General features: G+C 38.6%; 1 long non-coding RNA gene across 1 annotated transcript; it reads left to right on the top strand.

Annotated features, from left to right (window-relative positions):
• The first annotated feature begins 5696 nt into the window (after positions 1-5696).
• On the top strand, positions 5697-6840 carry LOC146664449 (uncharacterized). The gene is made up of 2 exons (XR_014912361.1): positions 5697-6013; positions 6593-6840. It is a non-coding gene; the product is annotated as an uncharacterized LOC146664449 (long non-coding RNA).
• Positions 6841-7170: the final 330 nt, after the last annotated feature.

The raw sequence follows: 7170 nt of genomic DNA, 5'->3' as shown, positions 1-7170 counted from the left end.
TTATTACTCAAGTAAAAGTGAAAAGTAGTCGTCAAAAAAGTTACTCAAGTAAGAGTAAAATAGTACTTGGCATAAAGACTACTCAAGTAGCGAGTAACTGTTTGAAATGTCCGATTTATTTTATAAATAAATGTTATCAGACAAACAAAAATAAATAAATATACAAGTTTTAGTATTTTCAACAGGAATATATGTAAAAACAACAAAATAAGGCACAACAATTCTAATTTCCAGGTTTCAGTTTTTCACAACATAAAGCTTTTTTCACCAATACCTGCAGTAAATAATATAAATATATAAACAGTGCAAACAATTTCCAGTGACAAGATATGCTGTGAACTTTATATTCATTGTTGCTCCAAATGGCACAGCAGCCTCAGAGAAAACAGAACGAGGCATCTTCAACATATGTTCACACAAGGCAGCTCAGTTTACCATAAGTTGTATGGGTGTGCATCTGTTTCTGCATGTTTAGCAAAAATGTGCCATTTCTTCACTCAGTGAGGTGATGGTTCAGCTTCAGCAGCAGTTTGCTCTCAAGGTTCTTTCTGTGAAGCTGTAACTGTTTAGCAGTGAACACGAGTCCTGCATGACTAAGATTCCTTCACAAGCTCCAGATGCAGGAAGAGCTGTATTGATTTTGATGGACAGCTTCTTGATGTGAGGAAAGCCATGCAATAGAGCCACACCTCCAGTGAATGGACATGAAAGGTACCTCTCCAGCTCCCCTGCTTCTGGCTTTCCTGACCCCATGGATCCATCATCTTCGTCGGTTAGGCCGCTGTTTGTGCTGGCCTCATCCAGCTCTGTGTCTATGTGATGTCTGATGAAGTGGAGACCTGTGGAAAGATGTAAGGTTTTCAAAAGAATTAGGTCTGGTCATTATAGTGCTGTATACACTGCCAAGCTGCAGATGTTTGCTTGGAGCTAGCCTCCAAAAGCTGCCCATGCACTGTGCGATTTTTGGCCCATTTTGAGCCGATTTTTCAGTCGCGCAACTATTTTGGGGATCGGCCAAACCAGGCTAGCTGTTAGCTTATAGCTCACGCTAGCTAACCAGCTAGCAGTTAAAAGGACAGCCGAAGCTGCACAAAACACCCACAAACTTATCTCACTACAACGTAGCGCCGAAACATGACTCGCAGCTCGACACAGCTACTGTAACATAAGACTGACATCCAGCTAACCACAGCTAAAAGATATTTAGAGAAAACTTACTCAGGTTACACGAGCTGAGTTGTTTCACGCTGAAAAGTTGTTGTTTTGTTCTCACTGAAGACACCGACGCTGAAGACAGAGCTGTTCTTTTGTGCTGCTTTTAAGCGAAACATCCTTTGTATGTGAGGCCAAGGCTGTTCATCCTCTTCAGCTCTAGCGTAGACGACTGGCTCTGCCATGTTTTCATGTTTCTTCTTTACGTGTGTCGCTACTTTGAAACGCTTGGGCCGCTCTGCCCGCCACAGTTTCAAACTGGTCATGTGACTGCATGGCCACATCTGATTGGTAAAAAAGTTACCGGAAACTCCACTGGCGGCATGTTATCTAATGTGTTAAACGAATTACTTTTTCAAAAAGTAACGAGTCGAATTTTGCAAATGTAGCGGAGTAAAAGTACCGTTTCTTCTTCACAAATGTATTTAAGTAAAAGTAAAAAGTATCGTGCAAAAAAGGTACTTTAAAAGTACATTTTTTTCAAAAACTTACTCAAGTAAATGTAACGGAGTAAATGTAACTCGTTACTACCCACCTCTGCCTGCAGTCTGTCTGGATCAGATATAAACCAAGTTTAGGTGGAGTTTATTTTCATTGTGCTGACTTTTTACAGTCAGTTACAATAACTCGTACTGCGTGCTAGCTAGCATGACGGAGTTTCTATACAGCTGGGTGGTGCTATGATGTTACTGATAGTGAACTTTATTTTATTCATAAGGTTATTAGAGTTGCCAACCTTCCGGTAAAAAGAAAAAAAAAGCTGAAAAGGAACAGTTTGTCCCGGACTTCAGCTAGAATTAAAAAAAGACACAAAGCTGGAGTTTTTCTGTCGTTATGCTGTCAGCTGTTTCTTCTTCTCTCATCCTCTCACCCTCCCTCTCCTGTTGCTCCTTCAATCATGAAACTGATCAATGATCAGCTGATCGGCTTTTCTCTCTTCTTTGTTTATCGCTCACTTTGCGCCAGAAAGAGGAAACCAGCGGATGTTGCGCTAAACAACAGCAGCAGTTTAAGCTTGATCAGCTTTTGTTAGAATTTATTTAATATTAATTTCTAGTATCAGCTGATGTTTGCTGGAGCCACAGCTGTAAAGCTGCTGGTCATGATGTCGGTTTGGATATGTGGTGAGAGGGAAACATGAAGATGAAACCAGGAGATGTCCTTACTGAACCATCAGAGCTGTGATGGAGAAACAGGTTTACCTTTAGGTGACATGGATGAGTTGAAGTTATGAACTGTTTCTGAGAGACAAATAACACCAGGATCCTTTTCTAAGTAGCTGACAGCTGGTAACTGTGCAGGGGCGGGTCTAGCAAAGTTATGGCAGGGGGGCAGGTAGGGCATTAACAGGGAGAGGGGGGCACAAAGAAATACTTTTCTTTCTTATTCTCATTTAAAATGTTGAGCTTTTATTAAATAATTATCTGAATCTTACAACCAAAATTTTCATCTGACGTTCAATGTATAGAAATCATACATATACCAACAAGACTGTACATCACTGTCACAACAGCGTCTGTTTTCATTCAAAGGCTTTATGGCTTTAATACCTGGGGGGCCGGTCTCTAGTCAAAATGTTTTGTTTCTTTAAGCAAGTTCTTCATGACTGAGCCAAGTGTCGTCTCTTTTGGAAATCAAAATATGGTCACCCTAATCTAAAGTAATCAGATTCCCAGATTTGTTTATTTACTTTTTTTATTATTAGTTTTAATTTGATAACCTTTTCAGATTCTGGTGCAGCAAAACTCAAAGACAAACGGGGCCGTCATTTTGGGCTCCACACTTTAATTCTCCATGCTAGCCCTAACACTGCGCACACATGCATCAATATTGTGTTTAGATAATACAGTGTAAGTGTTTTTAATGATAATGTCATTAGATCTTTTTTTTGGCACCTTACACCTGTCAAAGTGACCGTGTGGAGTGGAAAAGTAGTGAAGGAAACGTGCCTTTTATTGATGCCAGAAAACAGAAAATGAACCGAACACGAAAAACCAGATAAATGAGAAACTAATTTTAAAAAACCTAAACTGGGAAAACTAAATACATGAAAACCAGGAACACCTGAGACATGGAAGCAACAAACAGAGGAAGTCACAGGGCTGTAATAAGACCCAGGAGGAGAGCACAGCCGAGAGCAATCACAAGCAAGGAAACCCGGGGGAAGCACTTAAAACACTGAACACGAGACTATCAAAGTAAAACAGGAACATGAGACGAGCACAGAGGCAGAATTCAGGAGACAAGAAAGTAAATAACAGTGAAATTAAAGACTATTAATAATTCAAAATACGAAGCACAGGGTCACCCACACAGGACATACCTCTATAAATCTATAACATGGTTTAAACAGATTTTTTACTGCTTAAACACATTTATTTAAAACATTAATTATATCCATTTTAAACAAAGACACTAAAGCGTCTGTGTGCTGAGACCTCGTGGAGCACAAACAGCTTTTATGATTAAGCTGATTTACGTACTGAAAGCTCTCTGCACCTGCAGCAGTCATAGTGCAGAGAAACTACTCTGTTTGTGTGGGTTACAATGGTAATGTATTATTATTATTACAAAAGGAAAATACATTTCCCATGAGGCCTTTTGCATTCACACATTTATATACATGTGGGGCTGGCTCAGTGTCAGCAACGAGGTTTGATCCGTTTGGCCTGGCAGCAGGTTTTAGGGTAGGATGCACAAAGGGTCTCTCTGCACTAAATACAGGTTGGTTACGTAATTTCCTTAGGGATTAATAAAGTATTCTGATTCTGAAGAAATAACACAAAGACATTATTTTCTGTTAGAAATAAAGCTAACTAACATTAGGAAACTCAAGCAGTTTGTTATGAGCTGCCTCTTTTTTCTTTTTTGAAACAAACTTCACACTTCAGAGCTGTCCTACAGTCTTACCGCTCAGCATCCGTTACAGGAAATTGAGCTGTACAAGGCTGATATTATGCCCCTTGAGGTTGGGTTGACCATTAAAAAATCATCTACTGGATTGTGTGGAGGCATTTGGGGGAATTCTGCTGTCACACTCTGCACGTAGTGTCCGGCCTGTAAGAACCGAAAAAACTGAGCTGCAGCTACACCAAATTTGGTGGATATTTGAGAGAAACTTACAAATTGTCCATCTTCATTTAAGTCTGCAAAGGATTTTAGGCCCTTTCTATGCCAGATATGAAAAGCATTATCTGCCACTGAGGGAACAAATAGGTGGTTTGCTGCAACTGGGCTTTGAAATGAGAAAGCCCGGAGACCCAGACTCTTCCTAAACTGAGACCAGTTTCTAAGAGATTGCTGGACAACTCCATTGTTACTGGGTAGAGGCAATGCCAAAGGGAGTGATGAACCTAAGGTCGCAGGTAGAGAAATTTTCCCACTTGAGTATGACTCCATGGCAACCCAAACTGGTTGTGATGGTTCGAGATGGTAGTGTCTCCAATACAACAAACACCTGATATTGGCGGCCCAATAATAGTACTGGAAATTAGGGAGGCCTAAACCTCCAACCGGCTTGGGCCTTTGAAGAATAGATTTCTTCAATTTGGGAGGTTTACCATTCCAAATAAATGAAGTGATTAGTGAGTCTAGAGATTTAAAAAATGATTTTGGAATCAGGATAGGGAGGCATTGAAAAACATATAAGAATATAAGTACAAAATATTTATGACCACGATTTGAGCCCATACACACCCTGCCACCCTCGGCTGCACCTGCAGATTCTGGCCAATAAAAAGTTATGAACTATAATCTGCACTTTAAAAACTGCAAACTTGAAAAGCTCTTAGCTCTTTTCTTTAGACAGACCTTGAAATGTGCAGTATTCGTTTTGCAGGCTGACAGACACCAGATCGATGCAGATACATATTCCTGAAGGACGTGCACAGAGTCATCAAGAGGAAAAGCATTTTTGATTTCCTCCCAAAGATAAAAACAAGTTTGTTTATATATATTGAAAATAATCTGTATTGATATCTCTGTAAATTAACAGTAATAATGAATACTGCAAAAAGTCAAGAATGACTTCATTACATTACACATGTGTGCGTGCATGTGTGTGCATGTGATGGTCTTGCTGCACGTCTCTTGTGCTTCCTTGCTGAACTGTGACAAAATGAGAACCTGAAAAATAACCTGCTTCACTTACGTAACAGCAAAACTCTCAAATTATTTTTAGCCTCGAGCTGAATTTTGGATTTTTTTAAAATATAAAACTGTTTTACACTGAAACGTAAAAAGGTCCTCGTTGGCTGTATGAACAGGAGGAACATATGGCGCTTTAAATGCTTGTATGAGTTTATGTTTCCTTAAATGTAATAGCGAGTATTAAAACACTGCTTTAGTACTATAAATGGGAGTAATTACATCAATTTGGATTTCAAACTGAGTCATCAGCAGTCACTGAAAAGTTTTTCATTAAAATATGAATTGCCTTTATTTTATCTTCGCACTATACACAGCAAATTCAAAAGTGTTAAATGTTTTGGTGTTAATAGTCTTCTTGCAAAAGTAGAGTTAATTTTACTCTAAGTAGAGTCACATTCTTTTAATGTAACTCTGAGGTGTAAAATGATAGTAGTTAAAATCGAGTGTTAAAAATGAGTGTTTCTCTGTCAAATCTGGAGGTGTTACAATGGAAACATTAACTCTTGACCTCTTAACTCTGAACTCCTAGAGGGGCTATGACACCAACAGAGTAAATTCACAGACTCCGCCCCCAGCACGGCTCCAATCGAAGCTGAAGTGAAGCCGTTTCAGAACATTTTGCTCTACATATTTGAGTTGTTTGCCATGCTTGGTAAGTCATTCTTTCAAAGATTGTTTCAATTATTATTATGAGCTTTTACTTCTGTGGCTCTTTGGAGTTGAGACAAAGCTGTGTGAAAGGCATTAGCCATGTTGCTCGCTGATAGCATAATATTCTGTTTTAGCTAGCTGAAAGGTATTGTTTGCGGGCAAATACCACAGCCTTGAAAAAAAGCTTGCATGTGAATTTTCAGTCAAACTTTTGGTCAAATACACCTAAAACAATGTGTAGAATGTGAAATGTTGGTATAATGGTGCTGCTTGAAGCCTGAAAACGATCGCCCATAAAAAAAAAACGAGCAAATAGCAGTAGCAGGCGTCCTGACTGGATTCTACGTTAGCATAGATCCCTCCAGAGTTTTGTGCACACGGTTTAGGTAAAAATGAAAAAGGTTGAGGTTTTACATTTAGTTCAGTATTACCTGTTGCCTGTGTCTTTGTCTTTTGGGAAAATACTTTACACAAGTAATGGCTCAAAGAGGATTCCTTTTTTTTACTGGGCTGCAATTGTTTACTGGATTATTTGTGCCGTTAATTAGTGTCAACTAATTTTTATTCAATCTCCGCACAGGATATGCTTGTGAAGATGGAATATGGGGGAGAGCAGAAGTGCGTTGAAGTTCCACAAAGGGATGAATGAAGGACATGCATATTGTATTGAAGAAATAAGTGATGAGAATGCTGTTATTTGCATTTACCATGTCAGACCTTTTGATAAACAAAATTCTAATGAAGTGAGAACATGTATACTGTTACATCTTTCAGAAAATGTTTTGAAATTGTGGTGCACAGTTCAGAATAAATGTTTTTCAAAAACCATTGCATCTTTTTAGTAAATGTTTATTTCCAAAAGAAATTTCTAGAAGTTCAGAACAGTAAAATTCCCGCTTTTTAGAATGAATTAGAAGATAACTCTTACGTAGTTAAACTAAAATACTCTTTGAGAGTTAATATATAAACTCTTAACACCAAGTGTTAAATTATCAACTCCAGACAGATTTGGTGTTTAACACTAAATCAGAGTTAACGTACCAACTCTCCAAAAAGAGTTAAATTAACACTCTCTGGTGTGGACCCATATAGACACTTTAATAGTGTTGAAATCAAATCCGACAGTGTTAATATGGACATGCTGGATTTGCTGTGTAA

The sequence above is a fragment of the Rhamphochromis longiceps genome, linkage group LG7, assembly GCF_057381845.1.
Source record: "Rhamphochromis longiceps isolate RC_006_pf linkage group LG7, R_longiceps_female_GT1.1, whole genome shotgun sequence".
Taxonomy (NCBI): domain Eukaryota; kingdom Metazoa; phylum Chordata; class Actinopteri; order Cichliformes; family Cichlidae; genus Rhamphochromis; species Rhamphochromis longiceps.
The sequence above is the reverse complement of the archived record's forward strand: the minus strand, read 5'-3'. Positions and strand labels throughout refer to the sequence as shown.